Source organism: Canis lupus, chromosome 28, assembly GCF_003254725.2.
Source record: "Canis lupus dingo isolate Sandy chromosome 28, ASM325472v2, whole genome shotgun sequence".
Lineage (NCBI taxonomy): Eukaryota > Metazoa > Chordata > Mammalia > Carnivora > Canidae > Canis > Canis lupus.
The window spans coordinates 29,298,912-29,325,762 of record NC_064270.1 but is presented as its reverse complement, the minus strand read 5'-3'; the positions used below and the strand labels follow the sequence as shown (position 1 = coordinate 29,325,762).

The 26,851-nt window shown below is 44.5% G+C and overlaps 1 long non-coding RNA gene across 1 annotated transcript in view; it reads right to left on the bottom strand.

Moving 5' to 3' along the window:
* The window catches only part of LOC118352678 (uncharacterized), a 30,558-nt gene extending 12,901 nt beyond the window's left edge, over positions 1 to 17,657 (bottom strand). Inside the window, exons 1-2 of the long non-coding RNA XR_004810208.2 lie at positions 17,406 to 17,657; positions 9,071 to 9,219 (exon numbers count right to left, since the gene is read on the bottom strand). This is a non-coding gene — a long non-coding RNA (uncharacterized LOC118352678). The remainder of the gene's footprint in view (positions 1 to 9,070; positions 9,220 to 17,405) is intronic.
* Between the last annotated feature and the right edge of the window lie 9,194 nt (positions 17,658 to 26,851).

Genomic DNA, 26,851 nt, shown 5'->3' with positions numbered 1-26,851 from the left:
CCAGGAAGGTTTGCCTGCTTGGCATGGGACACCTGATCCCTGGCTCATCTCGCTCCCATCAGATGTGGGTCAACCGCATGTGTACCTCTGAGGCAAAGGTTGTTAGCTTTTCCTACAGATGATTCACAGCTTTAAGTTTGGAAACTGTGAGCAACAGATGTGGATTTTAGTTTGTCCCCATAAGTCCCAGTACATCCTATGATTGCAATTTGTCCTGGCCTTCATCCACATTCAGTTTTCCTTTCTGACTGCCAGGCTAGCTTGCCTCTAGTGATTTGGGGCAACACCATATTGCATAAGGTCAAACCCATGAGATGAATCCCTGATTTTTGTACCACAGGTAGTAGTTCTGTTTCTCTGTTTGGCCCTGACTGATAGGCAGTCAGCTAAGGCTAGGCTGGTTCCTCGTCGTTCTTGGGAAATCTCTCCCCTCATGGAATGCCACATGTACCCAGAGCAGCTTCCCATTCCTTCTCAGGTTGGGAAGCTATTTGGCCTTCTGCTTACCTAGGACTGGTGGTTTCTTTCTGGAATTCAGTTCCTCAAGGTTTCCTGGCATCTTTCACTCCACCAGACTCATAGAAAAGTATGATTTTAATTTTTGTCCACATTTTTCTTGTTATTACCACAGGATCAGGTCTCGTACATCCTTTTAAATCATAAGCAGTACCAAAACTGGGAAGTGTCCCGATAGGGTGTGTGTGTGCCCTTCTCATCCCTGTTTCTCCGTTCTGGGCCTAGGAACACACGTTTCTCCGTTCTGGGCCTAGGGACCACAGCAGCTGTCCTCGACCTGGCAACAGAGAGCACTCCCAGCTGTGGCACAGGGCAGAGTGGAAGGTAGAAGGGGATTGTTATACAAGCTCTGGACTGCTGGCTGCCAGAATTTTGATGTGGGAAGCTAAGACCTTGAGTGTTTAAGCCAGCAATACTTTTCGTTTTCTCATTTATGCAGCCAAACTGAGGATATAACCAGCTACTGGGATTTTGTAGGGCTATGTAGAGTGGGTAGCAGAGAGGAGAATGATAGAAACCGGGAACAAAGCCAGAAGGCTCTACAAAAGACAAGCTTGTTGAGGAGGAGTGCTAAGGTTGGGATGGCTGTGGCAGAGGGGACCTAGGAGGTGTGTTGAAGAGAGGGTTTGCAAGGAGAAAAGAAATTATTTTTAGGCAGTCTTGCTATGTGTCCTATGGTGTAGCTACTTCCATTTTGCTACTTCCTTAAGAGTTCTCCTATATGGACCTGCGTTTCTTTCCAAAGCCGTGAGGAATTGGATTTAGATTACTTTGGATGCAGCCCTGTGTTGAGATGGGTTCAGTTTTATTTAGGTTCCAGCAAATTATTTGAAGAGAGCCCTAGGACTGGGAGCGGTTTGGTTACTGAGTGTCCTCTGGGGACGGGTGGTTCAACAGCCTTAGAGACATAGAATGTCCAGTCGTCCAATCTGGAAGTCTTGGGCATCCATCCTTCCACATGCCTCTGTTGCAGATAAAGACAATACCTGCCTTGATTGAAACTTGCTCTCATTGGCCATTTTCTCCTTTGGATCAAATTATTTAATGGTGAGACTTCCCACCTAGGTTTCTTGGTCCTAACGGGGATACATCTCCTCTTAGCCTAGCTAGGAACTGACAATCAACAGATTCAATCTTGTTTCTATCTATGTTTCTGAAATGGGAATTCAGCTTTGTGAAGTTGGTGAGTATAGCTTTTATCATTTCTAGGATCTTCATTGGATGACTGAAATGGAGGTTAAATCCTTTGGCTAACCCAGAAGAGGAAACTGAGGCACATGGAGGGGAAGTGACTCATCTAAAGGCCTATAGCTAATAGGATCTGAGCTGGCATTAGAACCTATGTCTCGTAGCTCATGGTCTAGAGCACTTCCTGGTCCCCCTGGCTTGGGGTAGCAATGGTGCAATGGAAATAACATGAGCTTAGAAGCCTGATAGACTGGCTTTGTATCCTGGCTTCCCTCTACGTTGTTGTTGACCTTCCTTCCATCCCTGTGAAGGCTTTCTTCTCTTTAGTGGCAGCAGAGAATGGGATATAATTGCAGCAGCAAAATCACCCTGACCACAAAAACAAACACTACCATTTCCCTGTTTTCCTTCTTTTCTTTTGGTTTTTCTTCATGTACTGATGGTCCCAGGTTGAATAGATGAGGCAACATGAATTTGTAAAAATGCTTTCTCTATCCCTCCAGTTCTCAATGAAGGGGTACATACTTCCTCCCCTCTGTCTGCCTGGGAATATTTGGCGATGCCTGGAGACAATTTGGGTTATCACAGCTCATGGGTCTGGGAGGGATTGGAGAACATTACTGGCATTTAGTGGGTAGAGGCCAGGGATGCTGCTAAACATCCTACAGTGCACAAGACAGCCCCCACCCCTTGCAACAAAGAATTACTCAGGTTAAATTGACACTACCCTGATCAAAGCAGCGGGAACTAGAGCAGGTCTGTGGTCCCAAGTACCCCGCATGCAGGCTCAGCACCAGCCCTTTTATGTACAGCCTGAATTCACCTTTGTCTGGTTTCATCCTTCACACACACCCTGATCCTTTCCCCAGCTCCCCCATTCCCAAGTATGGAACTATGAAGACCAGAGCTTTCCGAGGGCTGACGTGCATAGGAATCAGCCAAGGATATTGTTAACCTTCTGAGTAGATGAGTCTGGGATGGCATCTGAGAGTCTGCATTTCTAACAAGCTCCCGGGTGATGCCCATGCTGCTGGTCCACAGACCAGACTCCGAGTAGCAGGGAATAAGACCACATGTTGCTCTTTCTCTAATTACTGTTTACTTCTTGCCTGTGGCTTTCCTCCTCAGATCACTAACATGCTGGGGGCGGCATGTTTTATAACTGGGGTACCCCGGAGAGAGGGCTGCCGAATTCGGTCTCAGCTGAACCCTCTGCTCCACTGGCCACATTCCAACTTGGCTGGCCTCCTCTCAAGACTGTAAGGATGTAAATAAAAAGCTCAGGAGGTTTGATGTATTAATCCTGGCAGGCTCCTCAGAGTTATTTTGTTAGTTTTCCACGATATCTTCTCTGGGTAGACTCATTTACCATTTTTCACTCCCACTAAGTAAAGCTAATACATTTCCTCCTAAAATAAAGCTTCCTGTCATTTTCATGAATAGTGCCCACCATATCCCAATATCTTTAACACTGGTTATATCTCGATTAAAGAAGTCCATTATAGCACCCGTAGCTCAAGATGAATATTCCCTGTCAACCACCATCAGCCAGGTACTCAGCTCTCTGAGCTTCATTTTCTTCACTTGCAAGATGGAGCTGATTGTACCTACTTTGTGGGAATAGTGGGGTAGACATTACCCAAGACAATGCTATCTTCCTCTATCTAACCTGTTTTGATTAGGTTTGGTAAGGTGACAGAGAGACAACTGCCTTGAAAGAAGAATTTATTACTTGTAATTCCTAATGAGAGGAAGTGTTCCATGCCTTGCAAGGCCACATGGGAAAGCAGCCACGTGGGTCAGGAGGCACAAGGAGTGGGAGCTAGAGAACCAGGGAAGAGCCCGAGTCTGAAGCCCATCTGGAAGAGAATTTCTTCTTCCTTGGGGAACTTTGGACTTCTTCTATTAATGCCTTCAACTGATGGGATGAGGCCCACCCACATTGTAGAGGGTAGTGTGCTTTATTCAAAGACCACTGATTAAAATGTTAATTACATACAATGTCTTAACTTAAGGGTAAGGGAAAAAATGTTAATCTCCTCTGAAAAATCCCCTGACAGCAACATGGGGACTGATGTGTTGACCAACCATCTGGGCACCATAGTCTAGCCAAGTTGACACTTAGAGATAACCATGACCATTCTTTATTCAATTATCCCTATGTTGGATAATTTAAAAAATAGGTGTTATGCTCTTTAATTGCTCTTACCTCTGTATTTCCTCTGCTGTATTATGATAATCTCAAGGCTTGCTTCATGCCAGCAATTTGATTTTCATCTGTGTCTATTTTGTTCTTAGCTTTGTCTAACCTATTTATTATATCTGAAATAGTGAACAGAAATATTTTGGAACTCTGTTGCTTCAGTTCTGGGCCTCCTCCCCTTCTCTTCTCCCAAACCCTTATTGAATGTACACATTCTTTTTTTTTTTTCTTTAAAGATGTATGTATGTATGTTTGTATTTATTTATTTATTTGAAAGAGAGAAAACATGAGAGGGAGGGGGAGAGAGAATCTCAAGCAGACTCTGTGCTGAGCATGAAACTGGATGCAGGACTTGATCTCATGACCCTGAGATCAAGACCTGAGTTGAAACCAAGAGTCCTGTGCTTAACCAACTGAGCTACCCAGGTGCCCCTTGAATATACATTCTTATTAAGTTTCTGTCATGGCAGAAAACACTTGGAGAATTTTTCTGTTTATCTTTTCTTCCAGACTGGGTTCATCTTTTATCTTCTTCTATCTTTTGTGCGTGCTTGATTGATTGATTTTTAAAAAGATTTTATTTATTTATTCATGAGAAATACACAGAGAGAGGCAGAGACATAGGTGGAGGGAGAAGCAGGCTCCCCGTGGGGAGCCTGATGTGGGACTCCATCCCAGGACTCCGGGATCACGTCCTGAGCTGAAGGCAGATGCTCAAACGCTGAGCCACCCAGGTGTCCCTATTTATTTATTTTTTTAAGAGAGAGAGTGGGTGTGTGCGTGTGAGTGGCAGGGAGGGGCAGAGGGAGAGGGAGAGAAAAGCAGGCTCCGTGCTCAGTGTGTGTGTAGTCCAACATGGGGCTCAGTCTCCCTACCCAGAGGTCATGACTTGAGCCTAAATCAATAATTGGTCACTCAAACCTACTGAGCCATCCAGGAGCCCCAATCTAGTATGGTTTTTTTTAATAATTTATTATTACTTTTTCAAATCTAGTATGTTTTGAATACTCTCTCTGCCCTGCTTCTCCCTCTCTCTCTCATCTTCCTCCTTTCTTCATTTTCTCCTTTTCCTTCTCTTCTTCCTTCTTTCCTTTCTTTTTCTTTTCCTATTTTTTCTTCATCTTGCTAAAGCTTCGCATGGGTTGCCCTTATCTCACTTTCTATTGCTTTGACATAGAGAGGGGGACGTCTCCTTGTGATCCTCTTACCTGAGCTGGTGTGAGGGCGGGCATGCTTTCTCTTTATCCTGCTCGGGTGCTGGAGTTGGTGACTGCGGAAACCAGACTGAAGCAGAATGCAGCTCTTGAAAGACTCAGCTCAGCTCCTGGCTGGGTTCTGTTAAACATTCTGACTAGAGTCCCCTCACCCAGCCAGGGTGCATCCCACAGTCATGAACTTCCAGAGGCTTTGGCTGGTTTCATCCAAGAAATGTTCTCAAATGCCATTCTGAGCCTTTCTTGTACTTTGGATTTGATCAGGGGACTTGACTTCTCTTTCAGTGGCTCTACTTTTCAATTTCCGGTTATCTGACTTAAAAAAAAATGTACCTGTTTTGTTTCAGATTTGGTCTGATTTCATTTTGTGATTTCTTATTCTTTTTCATGAATGCTATCTCTTTGAGGATTATGAAATTACTTATTTTCCAGTCATTTTCAGGTTGCTCTGTTGTTTTTCTTTTGTCTAGGGTGAACATTTCTCCAGATTAAATTTATTATGTTAGTTTTTATTTTCTTCATTGTTTTGGAATTTGGATTCTTTTCTCTTTCTAGTTTTCCAGAAAAAATTCCTAGTTCCCTCTGGCTTAAGTTCACAGCCATATCTCTAGACCTTGCCTCCACTTTCTGTAGCTCTCAGCACCTCCACAAGTGGGTATTCAGGAGCCCACCTTGGCAGGCAGAGGAGTGGTTGAAGGGGGGGAACCTCATAGGATCCCCCCTACAATCTACTTAAATAAAATGTTTAAGGTGTTTCTGACTGTTCCAACATTTCTGCTCCCCTATTTTAAAATTTGATAACTCTTGGGGTGCCTGGGTGCTCAGTTGGTGAAGTGTCTGCCTTCGGCTCAGGTCCTGATCCCAGGGTCCTGGGATCCAGCATCCCTTGCATTGGGCTCCCTGCTCAGAGGGGAGCCTGCTTCTCCCTTTAGCCTGCCTGCGTCTCCCCCTGCTTGCTCTCTCTCTCTTTCTCAAATAAATAAAATCTTATCAAATTTTATTTGATAACTCTCTCTTTAAAAGTTTTTCTTTTGCATGTGGTTTTTAAACTGTGAGAGTGTGTGTGTGTGTGTGTGTGTGTGTGTGTGTGTGTGTGAGTGACAAGCTTATCTCAAATGGAGGGTTTTCTCTTTCTCCTTGGAGGCCCAGTTCAACACCAGGTCTCATAGTCAAGGGTCACATCTTTTTGGTAGAGAGGCACTAGGACATCACAGACCCAGTCACCATCACAGCACGCTGCGTGGTCCACGTGTTGCTGGAGAAGCCTTACCCGCTCCTTCTGACCACTCAACTCTCTCTACTTAAACAGGCCCATATGTTTTGTAGCTCCTGGAAGGGGGGAGTGGCAGATATTTTTTTCAGCCACTGTTCCAGCCTAAATCAAAGAGCCTGATTCCTATCACTGGTTTAAATGGGGCACTTTTGGTTCTCATACAGTATCCTGGGTAACTAAACTCTTGATCAACTCTGCCTCCTTCCAGACCTGCAGGCAAATAGCCCCAAGCTTCAGCCCGGTTCCCATTTTTTTCCTCTTGGGTTTTGGTCCATGGAGATCTTTATCTTGTTTTGAATGAGGATGTATCTTTTTAATTTTCTCCTTTTGTATTTTATTTGTCATTGCCTTGAGTTTGGAGTCAGAGTGTGAGGCTCGATATAGGTACCTGAATGATATCTTGTCTGGATTCTATAAAAACAGTGGAGGGGAGGGGCACCTGGGGGCTCAGTCAGTTAAGGGGCTGCCTTTGCCTTTGGCTCAAGTCATGATCTCAGGGTCCTGGGATGGAGCCTTGAGTTGGGATCCCTGCTCAGCGGGGAGTCTGTTTCTGTCTCTGCCTCTGCCCCTCCCTCCACTCCCATCCACCCCCTCCCATCCCCGGCCTCATGCTCTCTCTTTCTCAATCTTTCAAATAAATAAAATCTTTAAAAAAAGAAAATAAAAGAAACAAAACAAAACAAAACAACAGAGGGGAGTGCTGCCCAGAGGGCTGCTTGACCAACAAAAAACAGTGTCCTAATTTAGCCACATGTGCCAGCGTGGCAGTAGAGGAATGACAAATGGGCCACTGGGCAGGGATTCAAGAAACCTGGGTCTTGTTTCCTTCAATACCCTCCACCTATTAACTTGCTGTGTGACTTTGGACAAATCACTTGACGTCTCTGGGCCTCAATGCCCTCCCTTGAGAAACAGTGATGTTGGACTACTTAACCTCCAAGGTCTAGAGTTATGGGAGTCTACAGGGGGATTGTTTAAAACAATGTTCTCTGTTGCAGTTAGAAGGGCTGCTGAGACTATTTGTTCAGTTCAGGCAAATGGTAAATGTGTCGGCCACTCTAATGAAATGAGTACATTTTTGCTCTAAATGTCATGGATGTTTATTATCAGATTAAACTACAGCAGGCCTAATTTTAGCTCTTCCAATTCAAGTGGAGCAGTGAAGATTAAATGTTAGGCATAATTAAAGATGCAGATGTAGTTATATTGAATTATAAACCTCATTAAGCGCAACGTCCCAGGAAGGCCCCTGAGACCAGCTACAAAGGACTTCCAGTCGCAATGCTGCAGTTATTAAAATATTGTAAAGTAAATCTCACTCCAAAAATATTATGACTTGGGTGGAAGGATTTAAAAAAAAAAAAAAAAAAAACATGGCTGGAGTTGGTTCTGTGGGTAATTTCTTTGCTCTGTTTGCACAAGGTTGGGAAGGGAAGCTTTTCCTTGGCCTCTCCAAAGAAAGCCTCCCTGGGACTGTGGTGCTTTCCCCTCCATCCCCCCCACAGTGGGTTCTATTCTCCTGGGCCAGCAGGAAAGACAACCTCAAGGTCAGTCGGATTCTGTAGAAGTTGGTGGCAAGGGGAGCTGGGGGAGAGGGCAGAGGTTTTCTAAGGACTGGAAGCCGGTGTTTTTATATATATAGAGAAAGATTTTCTTAGTGACATTTCCATTTCTTCCCCTTTGTGTAAAGATAACACATTGTCATTTTGCAAATTCATACAATATTGGAATAGGATAAGGAAGTAAAAAATCCAACTACTCCAAGATAATCACTGTTAATATTTTGATGCATCTCTCTCTCTCTCTCTTTCTCTCTCTGAATTTGACAGAAATAACAGATCTTACCTTAAAAGCTGTTTTTCTATTTTTAAAAATGTAACCTGAAAAAAAAATGTAACCTGAGGCAAGTGTGTTTCCATGTCAATAAATATTGATATACATGACCTTTTCTTTTTTTAAATAGATTTTATTTGAGAGAGAGCGCGCGCACACACACACACACACACACACACACACACACACACACACACACGAGTGGGGCGGGAAGGGGCAGAGGGAGAAGTAGACTCCCCCCTGAGTAGGAAGCCCTGACTCAGGGCTGGATCCCAGGACCCCAAGATCATGACCTAAGCCACACGGATGCCCCTACATGACCTTTTTAAATGGCTAATGACATTGCATCATATGGATTTTATTTTATTTTTTTGTATAAATTTGATTTAAAAAAACCAACCCCTCATTATTGAGCATTCAGATCATTTTTTTAAAAATTAGTCTTTTAGGGAGCGCCTGTGTAGCTCAGTTGGTTAAGTGTCTGCCTTCGGCTTAGGCCATGATCCCAGGGTCCTGGGATCGAGCCCCAAGTCATGCTCCCTGCTCTGCAAGGCGTCTGCTTCTCTCTCTCCTTCTGCCTCTCCCCCCCCCCGCTCATGCTCTTGCTTGCTCTCTTTGTCTCAAATGAATAAATACAATCGTTTAAAAAGATAAAAGTGGTTTTTTAAAATTATTGGAAACAGCGCCATAAAGGATATCCTGTTCACACATCTTTGCATGATTGTCCGATTAGCTCTATGACAAGTTCCTAGAAAAAGAGCAGGTGGTTATGTGTTTGCACAACAAAGCTGTGTAGCGGGCAACCCCACACTCAGTAGCTTCAGACAATAAGCATTTATTTACCTTCTGTATTTATGGGTTGGCAGTTTGGTGGGGCTCACCAGGGCCGTTCTGGGCTCACTCACATGCCCGTAGGTCAGCTGCAGGTCGGATGATCTGGGACAGCCTCAGCAGGGACAGTGAAGATGGCTCAGCTTAGGATGGCCTCAGTTCTCAGGGCAGAAGCAGAAGAACAAGAGAAAATGCAGAAACACGCAAAGGCTTTTTCAGGTCTCTGCTTGAGTCAAGCCTACTAACATCCCAACCATCAAATCAAGTGGCTGAACTCAGTTATATTTTAAAAGGCTTAGATCCGGGGTGGGGTGCAGACTAGGTGGGATGGGGGGCCAATGCAATCACTGTCTCATCAGCAGTCATAGCACAGGCACATTTAACATGTTGATACATGTTTGCAAGCTGACCAGCGGGTGGGACCAGTTTACACTGCCACCAACAAAGCGTGAGCATATCCTCCGCATTTTTGGTTAGTGGACCTACCTCTAGCTTCCCACCAACACTCGCCGCTCAAGGGGACCTCTCCCTCTCCTCACTGGGATGTCCACAGACATCCCAGTCTGGTTTTCTTCCAGTCTCCTGCTGGTCCTCCCATCTTGAATGCTTTTCTCCATCCACCTTACCCATGTCCCAGCCACCATATGTCCAAATCCTACATGTTTTTCAAGGCCCACCTGTTTCAACTCTGCAACTCGCATGGATCTGACCTTCCTCTGAATTTCTCTAGAGCAGGTAGGGAGACCGACTTGTCCCAGTCTGCCCAGGATTTTACTGGTTTTAAAACTAAGTCTTTCATCTCAGGTACTCCTTCAGTGCTGGGAAAACCCAGCCATCTGGTCACCATAAGAGAGGGTTTGGCAAGCTTTAAAGGGTCAGATGGTGAGTGTTTTAGGTTTTGTGGACCACATGGTCTCTGTCACAACTACTCAGCTCTGTCATTGCCACGTGAAAGCAGCCATAGAGAATACGGAACAAATGGGTGTGGCCGTGTTCCAATAAAACTTTATTTACAAAAACAGGCAGTAGGCTGTTTTGTCCATGTGCTACAGTTTTCTGGTGCCTGCTTTAGAGCTTGCCATTTGGACTGCACAATTTAACCTTAGCTCATATTTTCCTCTTACGTTGTTTCCTGTGGATTAGTCTTGTCTCCTTGGTTGGAATGTAAGGTCACTTTGTTATTTGACATCCTGTTCAGTCGCTTAAAAGTTTTGACTTGGGAAAGTTACTTAAACTCTTTGTTTCCTCATCTGTCAGATGGAGATAATAATGGTTCTGACCCCGTGGGTATTTTTGAAGATTAAATTAGTCTCTGTATGGCACCTGGCACATAATGTATGTTCAGTCAGTGTTAGCTGCTGTCAATCATCATTATCATCATGGTCATCATCATCCCACATGTCTTTTTCAGAAGCTAGCCTAGTTCTGTTACAGAAGAGCCTCAATGAGTAGAATCATAAAGTTGTTAAAGCGGGAAGGACCCTTTAAAAATGTTTAATTCAACACTTATTTTAGAGGTGAACATCATAGAGTTACCCCCTATATTACGAGGATTGGATGCTGTCAATCACACCTGACAGTGCCCTTCCTCAGGTGTTGCCCATCCACATTCCTGTGGTTACCTGTCAGGCCCTTTATAACCAGAGACTAAGTCCCAGCTTCCATATCATGAGCAGTCTGTCCTTGGAGAAGGCCGGATTTGTCTCATTTTCCATCTTCTGCTCTTATTCTTAGGATGGTGTCCAACTACCTGGGCTGTGTAGGTGAGGCTCAGATAAAGGACCAGCCTGAGATTGTGGCTAGAAGGTCCAAAGCAGCTGGAATCAGGTGTAATCAGGTACTCAAGGAGTACCTTGAGTTCAGACTAACACAGTAGGTGTACAGGTGTTCTGGGCTTGCCTCTAGTTGGGGCCTGGCATGTGCTGTGTGGGCAGATACTCTAGCAGGCCACGCAGGTCCTGGACTGTACTCTTAGAGTGGGAGGGGAGGAAGGGATGACCACATGGGAGATACTGGTCCAGTGACCTCTCTGGTTTGGACCCCACTACCTGGTTCATCTTCAAGTGCATCTCATCAGGATGCTTCTTCCATCTTGGTCCTGGCTGAGCTTTGATCTGGGAAAATGAAAGGCCAGGCTGCTGGGTCCCCTGCTGCCAACTTTTGCAGCAAGAGTGAGACTTCATGATCCTGCTGGCTCAGGCGCACTTCATTTCCCGGTAATTAAACAAGTGGAGATGAAAGCTGACAAATCTCCCCCATCTCTCAGCACAGTAGATGAAAGGTAAATATTTCCAGCAACAGTTTTTTTTCTTCATTAAAAGTGAGATGTGAAATGTCTTCTCCTTACTTTGAAGAATACTGATAAGTTCAAGGTCACTTCAGATAAGATATCTGGTCTCACTACCTCTATTATTCCACATCAATTTTTATCTTATATATATTAGGCTAACTTAAGTGGATTTCAGAGGGTAAATCATATCAAATAAGTCAGAAGACAAAGGAAAGTAAAGAAAGACACCAAAATGTAACTGGTCAGTGCTGTGGAAGCCTATACCTCACACATGGCTGTCCCGGACAGGAATTTCTCTTTGCTGGGCAGATCTAAGGGCTTCTGAGGACAATATCTAAAATAGGTCCTGGAGTCCTACATGTAGACTCTCAGACAGGCGTCCAGTGCTTTCTCTGCTGGGCTTCTGAAGAGGTCATTTGAGATCTGCTATTTTCTTTGTAAGGAATGGTTCACCAAAGAACCCATCCTTAAGGCCATGGTCTACTCAACCTGCTGAGTGTTGTCATCAGGTTCCTTTTAGTGCAAAGACTAGACCTCACTCAGATGAGCTCAGGTGAAGGGCATGTGGTTACTGTGACGATACCACAGGGACCCATGAGAATCTGAAAAGAAATTTGAGTGCATCTCAAGGAGGCTGCGGAGGAGGGGCACCCTTTCTGCTACCCACTCTCTCTGCTCTCCTCTGACTGCCCTCCTTGGCTTTTATATCATTGCTGCTCCCTCCTGACTTCTGCCCTCTTGCCTGCTCCAGTGGCTGCTCTGAACATAGATCTCCCTCATGCCCTCTCTGCTCGTTGCGCATGGGCTTCACTCTTCTGTGCCTTGTTCTCTTGGTTCCAGATTCCAGAGAGATCTGACTGATGTAAGCTGTCATCTCCAGCCAGGCTGTTGAAGTCACAGGTTTCTGGGCAGGCTATGGGTGTTCCAGTCCCCACCCCCGGACCTCCTCCCACATGGATCCGGTTAGCTGTAAGGGTGGTGCCCCTCTCTAGAGTCACGTGGTAAAACAATGTCCCCTCAGCAACAGATGTGAGTAGTAGCAAAATGCCCCTCATGAGGGACTCTGGTTGTGTCAGGCTGCAGTGGACATTGTGAGTGATCTTGGAGCAGGTCATGGGAGGACAATTTCTTGGGTGACTTTTCATCAGCTGGGCTTTTTTTTTTTTTTTTTTGAGATATAATTCACATATGATCTATTCATTGTTTTAAAGTACACAATTCAGGAGTTCTAACTATATTCACAAGGTTTTGCAACAAGCACCTATCTAATACCAGAACATTTTTATCACTCCCTGGAAAAATTCGGTATCCATAGCAGACACTTCTCCTTCCCTGTCCCCCCAGTCCCAGACAGCCACTGATTTGTTTTTGTCTCTAGGGATTTGCCTATTCTGGACACTTCACAGAAATGGAGTAATAGGACATGTAGCCTTTTATGTTTGTCTTAAAAAAAAAAAAGATTTATTTACTTATTTGGGAGGGGAAGGGGCAGAGGGAGAAGTGAGAATCTTTTTTTTTTTTAAAGATTGATTGATTGATTGATTGATTTATGATACACAGAGAGAGGCAGAGACATAGGCAGAGGGAGAAGCAGGATCCCTGCGGGGAACCTGATGTGGGACTCGATCCCAGGACCCCAGGATCATGACCTGAGCCAAAGGCAGATGCTCAACCACTGAGCCACCCAGGTTCCCAGGAGGAGAGAATCTTAAGCAGACTGTGCTGAGCATAGAGCCTGATGCAGGGCTCTCTATCCCAGGACCCTGAGATTGTGACTGCCTAAATCAAGAGTTGGCCGCTTAACCAACTGAACCACCCAGCACTCCTATGTTTGTCTTCTTTTACTTATTATGTTTTCAAGGCTCATCCGTGTTGAAGCATGAATCAGTACTTCATTCCTTTTTATGCCTGGATAATTTCATTTTATGGGTGAACCACATTTTATTTTTCCACTCATCAGTTGATGGATATGTGTATGTGTAAGAAAAACCTACAGTTTTTTCTTCCTATTTGGGAAAAAGCCAGTTCTTCCCTATCGTGTTTTTCTTTCCTATGAGTCTCCATTACTGTTCACAAAGAACAGTTCACTTCTGATACTTCTGGCTTATGGAACCAATGGGAAGTGGAGGGTTAAGTCATCTTTTTATCCCTTCATTTGAGCCAGAGAATAGCCCTGGGGGTCTAGGGTTTGTCAAGGGCCCTGGTTCTCCAAGACCAACCCAGAAAAGACTGGGGTGGTGCATGTCCCAGAATCTGTTTTTTGTTGTTACTTGTTTGTTTTACCACTAATGCTCTATATTTAAGAGTCCTTTTTTTTTTTTTTTGGGTCACTTTTTTCTTTGTTTTGTTTCTTAAATTCACATATGAGTGAAATCATATGGTATTTGTCTTTTTTGACGGACTTATTCCACTCAGCCTTATATTCTCTAGCTCTATCCATGTTGTTGCAAATGGAAGATTTCATTCTTTTTTATGGTTGAATAGTATTTGATTGTATATATATATACACATACCACATTTTCTTTATTCATTTATCTATGGATAGAGACTTGGTTTGCTTCCATAATTTGGCTGCTGTAAATAATGCTACAATAAACATAGGGGTGCATGTATCTTTTCAAATTAGTGTTTTGTATTTTGGGGGTAAATATCCAGCAGTGGAATTACTGGATCACATGGTAATTCATTTTGTAAAAGATTATTTATTTATTCATGACAGATACAGAGAGAGACGGGCAGAGACACAGGCAGAGGGAGAAGCAGGCTCCATGAAGGAAGCCCAATGTGGGACTCAGTCCCAGGACTCCAGGATCACGCCCTGGGCCGAAGGCAGGCTCTCAACCACTGAGCCACCCAGTTATCCCCATAATTCTTTTTTTTTTTAATTTATTTATTTATTTTATGATGGTCACACACACACACACAGAGAGGCAGAGACATAGGCAGAGGGAGAAGCAGGCTCCATGCACCGGGAGCCCGACGTGGGATTCGATCCCGGGTCTCCAGGATCGCGCCCTGGGCCAAAGGCAGGCGCCAAACCGCTGCGCCACCCAGGGATCCCTATCCCCATAATTCTATTTTTAATTTTTTGAGGAAGCTCCACACTGTCTTCCACAGTGGCTGCATCAGTTTAAGTTCCCACCAACAGTGCATGGATGTTCTTTTTTCTCCATATCCTCACCAACACTTGTTGTTTCTTGTGTTATTGATACTAGCCTTCTGACAGATATGAAGTGATATCCTGTTGTGGTTTTGATTTGTATTTCCCTGGTAATTAGTGATGCTGAGCATCTTTTCATGTGTCTGTTGGCCATCTGCAGGTCTTCTTTGGAGAAATGTCTGTTCGTATCTTCTGTCAATTTTTAATTGGATTATTTGTTTTTTTGGTTTAAGTTGTGTAAGTTCTTTATGTATTTTGGATACTAACCCCTTATCAGATATGTCATTTGCAAATATCTTCTCCCATTCGGTAGGTTGTCTTTTTGTTTTGTTGATTGCTTCCTTTGCTGTGCAGAAGCTTTTTATTTTCATGTAGTACCAATAGTTTGATTTTGCTTTTGTTTCCCTTACTTTGGGAGACATATCTATAAAAAGGTTACTATGGCTGATGGCAGAGAAATTACTGCCTGTGCTCTGTTCTAGGATTTGTATGGTTTCAGGTTTCATAGTTAGGTCCTTAATTCATTTTGAATTTATTTCTATGTATAGTGCCAGAAGGTGGTCTAATTTCATTCTTTTGCATGTAGCTGTCTTTTGCATGTTCCTAATACCATTTATTGAAAAGACTGTCTTTTTCCCATTGCATATTCTTGCCCACTTTGTTGAAGATAAATTGAATCATGGGTCTATTTCTGGACTCTCTGTTCTGTTCTATTGATCTGTGTGTTTATTTTTGTGCCAGTACAATACTGTTTTGATTACTACAGCTTTGTAGTATATCTTGAAATCTGGGATAGTGATAACTTCCAGTTTTGTTCTTTTTCAAGATTGCTTTGGCTGTTTGGGGCCTTTTGTGGTTCCATACAAATTTTAGGATTATCTGCTCTAGTTCTGTGAAAAATGGTATTAGTATTTTGATAGAGATTGCATTAAATCTGTAGATTGCTTTGGGTAGTATGGACATTTTAACATTTGTTCTCTCAATCCATGAGCAGAATATCTTACCATTTGTTTGTGTCATCTTCAGTTCCTTTCATCATCAATGTTTTATAGCTTATTCCTCAGTATTTTGTTATTTTTGGTGGAGTTGTAAGTGGTATTTTCTGAATTTGTCCTTCTACTACATTATTAGTATATAGAAATGCAATGGATTTCTGTATATTGATTTTATATCCTGTGGTCATCCTGGACTCATTTATTAGATCTAGCAGTTTTTGGTAGAATCTTTAGGGCTTTCTATATAGAACATCATGTCATCTGTAAATAATGAGAATCTTACTTCTTCCTCACCAATTTGGATGCATTTTATTTCTTTTTCTTGTCTGATTGCTGTGGCTGGGACTTCCAGTATTATATTGAATACAGTGGTGAGAGTAGACATCCTTGTCTTGTTTTTTATGTTAGGGGAAAAGCTCTTAGTTTTTCACTATTGAATATGGTATTAGCTGAGGGTTTTTCACATATGGACTTGATTTTGTTGAGGTATATTCCCTCGAAACCTACTTTTTGAGGGCTTTTTATCACGAATGGATGTTGTGCTTTATCAAATGATTTTTTTAATGGTTTTTATCCTTTCTCTAATTGACATGATGTATCATGTTGACTGATTTGCAAATACTGAGTCACGCTTGCACGTTAGAAATAAATCCCAATTTATTGTGGTGAATGGTTTTTAAAATGTATTATTGGGTTCAATTTGCCTACATTTTGTTGAAGATTTTTGTGTCTCTGTTCACTAAATATTGGCCTGTAGTTCTCTTTTTTGTAGTGTCTTTATCTGGTTTTCGTATTAGGATAATGCTGGCTTCATAGAATAAATTGGGAAGCTTTCCTTCTTCTATTTTTTGGAATAATTTGAGAAGAATAGGTATTAATTCTTCTTTAAATGTTTGGTAGAATTCACTTATGAATCCATCTGTTCCTGGATTTTTATTTGTTGGGACTTTTTTTTTGAAAGAAATTGTATTTTTAACAAGTGAGTATGATGCCTTCCAAAGTTTGAGCATTACTGGTTTGGGAGAAATTTGCTAAGGAAAAAGAAAGTCTATGTGTTTAAATCCAAATACAGGGATGCTTGGGTGGCTCAGTGGTTGAGTGTCTCCCTTTGGCTTAGGTTATGATCCGGGGTCCTGGGATTGAATCCCGCATCAGGCTCCCTGCAGAGAGCCTGCTTCGGTCTCTGCCTGTGTCTCCGCCTCTCTCTCTGTGTCTCTCATGAATAAATAAAATCTTAAAAAAACAAAACAAACCCAAATATATTAGGACTTATATGACCTTGAGTAGAAGAAACCACCGTGTTCTTTCTTCTGTAAGAAACTACCAAAAAATTTTAATATCTAGAAAAAGTCCTTCAGGTTTGTGTAAGAAATTGTTACCTTTTAAAAGTTTAAGTCATCTGACACTCTGTAGACCTTAGTAGCCTATGCATATAGAAGAGTCATATTACAAGTAATACTTCCAATTAACTTGACTCTACCCCAGCTATACACACAGGATCGCTGCCCCTGAAGCCCAAAAATTTAGGAAGGTCCCATGAACTAACTTAAACATGCTGAGGATCAAATCCTCTTCCACCAGGTGGAGCCATGGGCTTCCCAAGGTTCTGCTAGGCCACCACTATCTTTGACCAGGCATCTCCTGGGTACCCCAGTACCACCCAAGCACCATCTCCCCCACTGAAGCCTAGGCTCTCAGGTCTTCCAATGACCCATACTCTTCAGAGTTCAACTACAGAATCATTTTAAATATTTCAGGATGCATCTGAGATAAGAATACATCAGATAAAGACTCTATTTGTAAAACGCATTATCTGTAATAGAATTATCACCTCTGAAATAAATTAATAATGATTCTTAAAATATTACCAAATATCAAATCAGTATTCAAATTTCCAGTTACCTAATTGGTATCATATACTTTGTCTTCCTCAGTGAGTCTTGATTTGACCTGAGAGGTTACTTGAGTTTGATATGAAGGCTGAGGTATGAGAGTATTTCAGGATGTTGAGGGTCCTATCACTGCGGCCTAATGAAAAGAGCACAGGATTCAGAACCAGCTAACTTTATTTCCATCCCTTGCTCTGCCTCGATAACCTCCCTGAGCCTCAATTTTCTCCACTGTAAAATGGGATTCTATGTGTAAGGGTGGAGTAATGATAAAACCTCCTTGCTGAGTGATTGAGGATTAGATGGGATTATAATATAGGAAGTAGGGCTGTGACTTAGATCTGTTGACCAGTTGTTTCCCAGAAGACAGGGCTGGGAAGGGCTTTAGGTCCCAAACGTCATTTGTTGCTGGTGGCAATTCAGGACCAGAGCATCTGGCCTGCCAAGGCTGTCAGGGAATTTATTTTGCCTCTAACTACCTCAGTAACCCAGCAGCCTGCATGGTCCCCCTGCACAGTGGGTGTCCTGAGATAATTGCTCAAGTACTTTGTTAAAAGAGAAAAGCTCTCCACGTTTCCATTAACTCCCTGCGTGGGGCAGTTACAGCTCACTGCTCCAGGTACCATTTACAGTTCAATTTCTCAGTCACGATGGGCTGAAATACCTGAGACTCGCTTCTGCTTCTCTCTGTGAACAACGTGCATTCACAAACAGTAGATTCATCAGCTTGCTCTTCACCCATCCCTTCTTATAATCATCTCCTTCTCCTGATCTCTCTCCCCATCCTCTTCAACTGATAGAGCCTTGAATGCAGTTCACTTTGAATTTCAAATGTCCCAAGAAGTGCTTTCATCCACAGTGGGGACTGATGAGTTAGTTGCTTAGGAAATAAACTGAGCACAGGGGAGCGGTTATAATTCCCTGCCCAATGCCAACATCACAAAGAATAGCACAGTAGCACATAAATCTACGACTCGCATATGTTTACTTAATCACATTGGAATTCTCTTTGAACTTGGCCGCAGGGGATAAAGATTACAGAACTGGCTGGTAGCTAAAATAATCCACTGAAAAAGTTCAGCATCACACAAGAACTTCAGGATAAAATGCAAGAGGGGCTGCTTGGGAAAAGCACCCAGCCAGGGTGACTTCTGACCACAGGCTTACCCAGAGCTGTGTATGCCTCTCCACCGTAGGCTGTGGGTTGCAAACTGGCTGAGAGGGTATGATTTTTCTCTAAAAGTATATGTGCCCAACCTCGAATGTCCATGTAATGTGCCGATTAATCACTGGGTCTCTCTGAAGTGGGATGGTCAATAGGATTGTGGGCTAGGCTTGATAAGGTGGAGTGAGGTGGTGGGTAGTGCTGACTCTGTTCAGGCACAAGTGGTGAGTGCAGATCTGAAAAAAGAAATCAGGCTGGGCAGGTGTACGGACAAGCAAGAAGGATCATGCGTGGGAGTGGGTGGTGGGTGGGAGGGGTAGTGAAGTGAAAAGTCCCAGACCAAAACTGCCCACGGGGTCCACTCCACTCACTGCTATGGAGAGTTGCTTGGCTGTTGCAGATGGACTGGTACAGGGGTTGGGAAACTATGGTCTGAGGGGAAGTCTGACCTGACATCTGTTTTTGTATGGCCTGTGAGCTAAGAATTTTTTAAAAAAATTTTTAAGTAATTGGGGGAAAAAATCAAAAGAAGAAAAATATTCTGTGACTTAAAACATAGGAAATTCACATTTCAATATCTGTGAAGTTTTATGGGTACACAACCATACTCACTCATGCAGTGTCTAAGGCGTGGGGCCATCACGGCAGAGTTGAGGACCTGCAACAGGGGCTGTGTAGACCACCGTGCCTAAAATATTTACTGTTTGGCACTTTACAGAAAAAGTCTGCTGACCTGTGGATTAATGTCCATTAGAAGCACAGATCTGAGACAGTTTGGGTTCTGGATGTCATTAAAGCCAAGCAAAATGAGCCATGGACTAGCTGGTCTCACAGGGGACCAGTTTTCCTAGTCTGAGAAATGGGCATATTAACATTACCTGTCTCAGAGGTGGCTGCCTGCTAAGAACCTGCTCAAGGAAGTCCCATGTATGTTTAAGGTATTGGTGTGGTTTGGAGAAACCTCAGAAATTGGCTGGAGAATGTTCTCAGGCCTGGGTCATCATCTGAACCACTTGCTGAGCTTTTAAAAACAGAGTCCTGGGCCACCGTTCCTTGCAGAGACTAATTTGATAGGTCTGGGATGGGGTAAGAGTCTGTATTGTCACCCACCTGGGGTGGCGAAGCTATGATCTGGCCCACGAACTTTGAGCCACAATGAAGAGACACTGGTTTGATCAGTCCTTCTGGATCCATCTTCAGTGGCTCTTTGCCTGTGTCCTTCCTACTGAGACCTCATGGCTGCATGTTTCTTCTCTTGTCCTGTGGAATCATGGCTTGTGGATGCCATTTTCTGCTGCTCAAGGCAGAAAGCTTTCTGAGGCCAGGCTCAGAGACACACATTCGTCTCCCCGCCGAAGCCCTAGGATAAGGCCATACCTGGTTCCACAGGACTGGATGTGGGAGTTTCCTTCCTAGCTGGGAGCCCTCAGGCAAACCATTTGACAGTGACTCTTGCCATCCCAAGTCTTAATTTCCTCATCTGTCATACATGGCTGATCCTCCTTATTTCATGAGGCTGTTGTGGGGCCCAGAAGGATGATAGTCACAGAAGCACTCTGTAAGTGGAGAAAGTTGCAAGTGGAGATGGGGCTCTTAGATGCTCAATAAATGTGTTCCAGTTGGCTCAGAACCTGGAGCGTGAGCTTTCAGCTCTCTCTGGACATTGGGATTTACGCTTTCCAGGCTACCTTCCAAGGCTGTTGGACCTCCACCACCCAAGGAGATATTGGGCCTACGCTGACCAGCACGGAAAGTCCTGCATCCTGGGAAACCCTTTCAGTTTTGGGTGAACAGGACAATGGGTCACCCTGGTGGTGCCTGACCCAGGAACCGAGCCTTTGTGCACTGGCACAAGGCAGGTCAGCTGATTGCAAGGGAAAGCCCTGGAAGTGTGTGAAATGGGGGAGTGGGGCTTTGGCATCCTGTTGAGGCCCCTTCCCTCCTGGCCAGGACCCCAATGCCACTCCTAAGACCTCTCTTCTGGGCCCCCTCTGAGCTGACATGGGGCCTAAGCTAAGGCTATAGTTTAGAGTTTGTCCACTTTTCTCTATCTCCTCCTCCCTCCAAGCCTGGGCCACCTTCACTTTTTGCCTGGAAGCAGTTTCCGAAATTATTCACCTGTTTGCACTCTGGCTCTCATCAAATGCACCCTCACACACATCTACACAATCAACTAACACACCTATTGTGTCAAAATGCTGGTATAATCGCATAGTCTACCCTTAAGTTTTCCATGGCTACCCCACTTCTCTTAGGACAAAGGCCAAACTACTTACCTGGCCTGCAGGGTGGGCCCCTGGTCCCTCCTCCTCTTTAGGCTCAGCTGCTGCCCCTCCCCTTCACTCATTCTGCTTGCTCAGCTCCCTATCTGATTCTTGGAAGGCTCTTCCTCCTGCCTCACCTGATCCATGCCACCCTTTTCAGGCCCCAGTTCCAACATCATTTCCTCAGAGAAGCTTTCTTTAGCCTTCCTGATGGGACTGGTTTTACCTGTACTTCCTCATAGCGCCTAACACAAATGTCATTCTGATTTGTATTTGTGTGTAATCACTCATTGTCTGTCTTCCCTCCAAGGCTGTAAACCTCATAAGGGCAGGGACAGCATCCTTGTTCCTACTGCATCTCCAGCAAGTAGCACAGTGCTCAGTAAACATTCTTTTGATGAATGGATGGTTCAATGAATTACCCAATGGATAGATGGGTAATAGCTGAAGCAGGGTGGGTGGATGATAGAAGAAGGTTGGATGGTAGCTGGAAATATCCATAGAATGTGTGGATGGTTGGAAGAATAAGTGGCTAGATGGCTGGACTGATAGAAGGATGGATGAGATGGCTGGCTGGTTGGATGTACAGGTGGATAGGGGCGCCTGAGGCCCTGTACTCCTTGTCCTTGGGCTGCCCTAATAGAAAAAATGACTTCCTGTTCCAGTTTCATTCCATCCATTGGTTTTTCCTCCTCAACAGTAATAGCTTCCAACATTCCTGGCAGAGGGAACATAGCTTTCCTCATCTCTCTGGAAGATGGTTGTTTGCAAGGTAGCAGCAGAGTGGTTCCAACAGGCCCCAGCGAAGATGGGGTCCAATGCCCTGACCTCATTTCCACCAAATTCTACCACATGTTACCACCTATTCTACTTGGACATATCACCTGGGAAACTAACTCTCAGCAGCAGCTTCCTCTGTGCTGGGCCCTCTTGAGTCAGTTCTGCATTGTGAGTGGCAGTAGTCAGCTGCTGGTGCTTTGGCTGTAAACACTTAGAGCCCTACTTTATCACCTAAAGCGGGGGAGCAAAACTATTTTGTACAGGACCCAATAGTAAATACTTTAGGCTTTCCAGACCTAACGGTCTCTGTTGCAACTACTCTGTTTTTATAGCATGAAAGAAGTCATAGAGAATATGTAAATAATATGGCTGTGTTCCAGTAAAACTTTATAGAAGAGGTAGGTTTAGCCCACAGGCTATAGTTTGCCAATTCCTGTTTTAGAGCAAGAGCTCTTAAAGTGTGGTTTTTGGGCCAAAAGCTTTAGCAGTACCTGGGAACTTGTTAGCAATGCAGGTTCTTGGGCCTTGCCCTAGACCTACTAAATCAGCAGCAGATATTTTCTATTCATATTCCCACTTCCTTCTGAGACTCCAATCACACATATATTAGGTTGCTGGAAGTTGTCTCAGCTTTTCATTTATTTTTTCAGGATTATTTATTTGTTTATTTATCTGAGAGAGAGCACAAGCACAGGGGAGGGAGCTGAATTTGAGACTCGATCCCAGGACTTGGGGATCATGACCTGAGCTGAAGTCAGATGCTTAACAGACTGAGCCACTCAGGTGTCCCTGATGCACTTTTAATTAAAAAAAAAATCTTTACTTTCCTTCTCTGTTTCATTCTGGATAATTTCTACTCCTGTCTTTAAATTTATAATCTTTTCTTTTGCAATATCTAATCTGCTAGTCCCATGCAGGATTGTTTTTTATTTGAGACATAGTAGCATTCATTACTAGAAGTTTGGTTATGGTCTTTTAAAAATATCTTTCATAAAAAGAAAAACTTCCATTCTTTTTTTTTTTTTGATAGAGAGGGGCACAAGTGTTGGGGAGGAGCAGAGGGAGATGGGGAGAAGACAGATTCTTAAGCAGACTCCCCACTGAGCACAGAGCCCAATCTAGGGCTTGACCCCATGACCCTGACATTGTGACCTGAGCTGAAATCAAGAGTTGGATGTTTAACCAAATAATCTTTGATTGGATGTCACATATTGTGATTTTACCTTGTTGGGTGCTGGATTTTTGAATTCTTGAGCTTTTTTCTGACATGCAGTTAAATTACATTTTGACTCTTCTGAGTTTTAAGATTTGGCAGGCAGGGCCAGAGCAGTGCTATCCGGGGTTAACTATTCTCTATTACTAAGGCAAGAGCTTTCTGAATACTCAAAGCCCATGAAGTTTTCCAAACTGGTTGGTGGGAATAGCTACTATTTGTGGTCCTCCTTTTGGGAGGTTCTTTCCATGACCTATGGTAGTTTCCTTGTCTATATGTGCTGATCAATCTCTGCTAAGTACTCAAGCTCTGCAGAACTCTCTCCTCTCTAGCACTCTATCCTTCAACCTGAAGCATCCTGAGCCTCCCCAAACTCTTAAATTTGTTTCTTCAATTCAGGGAGTCCACTGGGCTCCTCTTGGGTTTCCCTTTCCTGTACCTTGTCTGGAAATGTTCTGAAGGCAGCAAACTAGCCAATCATAGGTCTTATCTTGTTTATTCCCTTGGGGTCACTATCTATCATTCTTTGATGCCCAGTGGTATTGAAAATCATTACTCCATCTTGGTTGAATGTGATTCTGTAAGCAAATGTGTTGATCTCTGATATTTTGATTGATCAAAGTAGTAACTCAGACTTTATAAATTAGAGTACATTAATTTTTCAGAAACTGCAATGAATGATTTATTTTGGGGGCACCTGGGTGGCTCAGTTAGTTGAGCCTCCAACTCTTGATTTTTGCTCAGGTCATGATCTCAAGGTCGTGAGATTGAGCCCCAAGTCGGGCTCCATGCCCAGCTCCCAGCATGGAGCCTGCTTAAGATTCTCTCTCTCCCTCTCTCTCTCTCTGCCCCTCCCATCTCCCTGCTTCCACACACTCTCTCTCTCTCAAATAAATCTCTTTAAAAAATTTATTTTCATTTTACAGCTAAGGAAACCAAGGCACAGACAAGTCAAGTGACCACTCATTTGACACCCAAGCTCTCATACATTCTTTATTTGATGCTGTTCCTTTGTGCACCTCCTAACCCCTGCTGGGATGTCTCCTCTTCAAGCCACAGTACATGCTAGGAGGGCAGTTGATGAGTCAGATCCTCCTCACTACTCAGAGTGCAGGTTGGGAGTCAGAGTCATCAGCATCACCAGGAAATTGTTAGGTGAGCAGGGGCTTGGCCCCGCCCTAGACCTGCTGAATCAGACCCTGCATATTGTTAGCAAGATCTCAGGTGACTTTTTGTAACATGTTATACCTTGGGACACATTAAGTTAGAAAATAGTTTCTGGGCCCTGATCCCCTGACCCAGTCCTGGTTCCCTGGGAGCAGAGACTGAGCTGAACAGAGAGGAGGAGGCATGGCCCGACTCTGGGTTGACCCTACAGGTCCCCACTTCTCCAACCTTGGCTGTTGGTGTGCCTACAACAGTCTACCCTGGACAAGCTTCCTGGAGAAGCCAGTGTGCAAGGTCCCTGGACAAACACAGGCATAGCTTTCTTGATAAGAAAAGTCATTTTAGGGGCGCCTGGGTGGCTCAGTTGGTTGAGCAGCTGCTGTCGACTCAGGTCACAATCCCAGGGTCCTGGGATGGAGCCCTCCATGGGGCTTCCTGCTCAGTTGGGGGTCTGCTTCTCCCTCTGCCCCTTACCCTGCTTGTGCATGTGTGCTCTCAAATAAAATCTTTAAAAAAGAAAAAAGAGAGAGGGAGAGAAAAGAAAATTCCTTTTAGGCTCTGGCCACCTTGTGAAAGGGTAGAAGAACCACCAGCCCCTAGCTGGTCAGCAGGCAGCCTAATCCTATCAAAGACAATGAACCAGTGTTCATTGCGCTGATTCAAAAGTGAAGATTGACACCCTCGAGTTATCTTTGTGGGACCTAAACCCCTCGAGCACTCAGTTACCAGACCAGCTAGAGCCAAAGAATTGATGACACCGCCCCTTGCTGGCCCTCAGGACTTTGACCTGGACTCAGTCACCTGCATGACTTTTGCCCCAATTCCCTGCTGTATTCCCCATTGTGCAAGCCCTTGGTGGAGGGTATGCATCCTTAGCTTAAACCCCAGTGTTACAGTGTGAGGATCTGCCCGGTGGGAAGTTTCCCTGGTGTTCTCCTTGTTACATAAAAACCCTTCCTTTTCCTATTCTTTGGCTGGGTCGAGTCTTTTGTCTTGACACCCACCTGCCCTCTGGGAGTTCGTCTAGACCACAGTTTTCCAGGAAGCTGTGACTCACCCTGCCTTTATCTACCTGCCAGGTGCACAGGGCCAGAGGCCAGTCTCTGGGAGAAGGAGCCAGGAAGGCCTCTATGTTGGGGGTGGGAGGGTGGTGAGCAGAGGGGTGTGGAGACAGGTTGCAGGCCTCAGGTGCCTTCCCTGCAGGACCTGCCTGGGCTGGCTAGGGGGCTGACCCTGGCGGAGGCAGGGCATCAAAAGGCTGCCCAGGCCACCTTAGCTTTTAACTTTGGAGGCTTTGTCTCTGCATTTCAAGGAGAACATTTCCAAAAAAGCCTCTGGATTCCTCCTCATTAGAATGGAAAAAATGTGGCACCTTGAGGTCCAAATTGCTGGGAGACGGTTAACAAAATTCTAGACCAGCCTCCTCTTGCCAGGGAAGCATGCTCTTTGTATAGAGAGTGAGCTCCAGACGCAAATAGCATTTTTCTCCTGAGCAAGAGACTCTGCAACCCCTCTTGAGACATGGGGTGCCCAGACTACTGTACCCACTGGCCACACATGCGCGGCGTTTAGGCCCATACTGCAGCCAGATGCCAGAGGAAGGTGAACAGCCCTCTGTGAAGTCACGGCGACCTGGCTTCGGATCTGGAGTGCACTGTACGTTAGCTGTGAGGCTTCTGGCGGGCTTAGAAGCTTCGGGCCTCACATTCTCTTATCTAGGCAATGGGGTGATGATGAGACCCACCTGAAAGTGTTCCAGTAAAGTGAGTTAATATATGGACCAGGTGAAATGGTTAATCTTACCTGTCAACTTGACGGGGTCATGGGGTGCCCAGACATTTGGCTAAACAGTACTTCTGGGTGTGTCTATGAGGGTGTTTCCAGATGCAATTAGCATTTGAATCGGGGAGTTCAAATAGCTAACTGATCCAGGCTGCAAAACCACCTAATTAAACTACGAATGCGTGTCTGATTTATCTGGCATTTTGTTTCAAATCCCTGCTTTTGTTGTCTAGATGCACCTCACTGTTAACCCGACCCTGCATCTTATTACAGTAACTGAAGCCACTTAGAAATAACTCCGCTGTGATATTTAGCAAATTATTTTTAATCTGATGAGTAAACTCCCATTAGTGCAGCTGTTCACGTCAAAGAGAAAGGAACAGAGTGAGGGGTGTTTGGGGCGCCTGCTGGGCTGGCTTCCTAAAAGGGGGCTTGTTATCTTGCATTCTGTCTCTGGTCGTGCTATTTCTGCTGGGGTACGCTGTCACCGACTTGTCGCCGGTGGCAGGTATGACACTTGAAGAATGGGGCAAATGTTCTAATTCAGTAAGAAGGCCCTAAGCAAGTGAGGCAGTTTTCCAGATGAAGGAGGATCCTGGCCACAATCCCCGGTTCCTCAGCCTTGTGCTAGGCAGGCTTTCTGCACAGCCACCTCTTCTTGGGGTTTTCTTTCTTTCTTTCTTTTTTTTTTTTCCTGGAGATCTCACTCCCAAGGCAGGGAGCATCAGCTGCCTTGTTCACCGGCCAGTTGGGTCCACCTGCCCACGGGACTTACTAGATCTTCCAAGCAGAGGTCCTTCTCGAATCATAGCCTTCATAATCGCTGTTTTCTCAGCTGGAAGCAGGCTGCCCCCAGGCATGTGCATGGCTGTCCCCTTCGCATTCAGGCTGCAGCTAAAATGTCACCTCCTCAGAGAAGTCCTCCCTGACCACCTGCCCAAAGGAGTCCCCACCCCTGCCAGCAGTCTCATCCACTGCCGGCCATGTGAGTGAGCTGCTTCAGGCACCCGGCTCAGCTAGGCCCTCAGATGGCCGCAGCTCTAGCTGATGGCCTTGTAGTGACTGCAAGGACAGGGAACGTCCAGTGA